The sequence below is a fragment of the Penaeus monodon genome, chromosome 10 (genome assembly GCF_015228065.2).
Source record: "Penaeus monodon isolate SGIC_2016 chromosome 10, NSTDA_Pmon_1, whole genome shotgun sequence".
Classification (NCBI taxonomy): domain Eukaryota; kingdom Metazoa; phylum Arthropoda; class Malacostraca; order Decapoda; family Penaeidae; genus Penaeus; species Penaeus monodon.
The window spans coordinates 50,913,512-50,914,344 of NC_051395.1; positions in this window are offsets into that span (position 1 = coordinate 50,913,512).

Genomic DNA, 833 nt, shown 5'->3' on the forward strand with positions numbered 1-833 from the left:
TGTTTTTTTTTCTTTCCTTTTCTTTTCTTTTCTTTTCTTTTCTTTTCTATTCTTTTCTTGTTTCTTTTCTTTTCTATTCTTTTCTTGTTTCTTTTCTTTCTTGGTGCTGTATTATGTGCTTTAGTTAACTTTACAACATTTGGGTCTAAGGCTGTCTGCGTATTGTTAACACGGCTTTTGTAGACGGTGCCCAGAGATGGAGGGCCAAGGACATTGAAATAATGTTGATGATCATGATTTTTTTCTTTTCTTTTATCTCTTTTCCTTCTTCTTTGATTTTTTTCTTATTATTTTTCTTCGTCTTTGTCATCATCTTCTTTTTCTTCTTCTACTTCTTTGTCATCTTCTTCTTCTTCTTTGTCTTCTTCTTCTTCTTCTTTGTCTTCTTCTTCTTCTTCTTTTTCTTCTTTTTCTTCTTTTTCTTCTCCAAAACAACACATTTTTTTCCGGCAGATAGAGATATGTTGATTGTAAACACAAACAATTTTATAAAATCTATGTGTGGTAATCATAGTTGAACTTTTGATGCAATATACTCAAAATATCGTTTTAGTGTCTTTGGCCCAATACCTCTGAGTGTATCCTATTAGCATATTTGAATATTTTAGTGTTCTAACTTTTTTTTCTTCTCTTTCATCATCTTCCTTTTCTCCCTCTCCTTCTTCTCCATCTTCTCCTTCTCCATCTGCTTCTTCTCCTCCTTCATCTTCTTCTTCTTCTTCTTCATCTTCCTCTTCTTCTCCATTCTTCTTCTTCTTCTTCTTCTTCTTCTTTTTGGTCAGCCTGTTAATCCTTTCCATTATTAATTGCACTGTGCACTATATTATGCACAT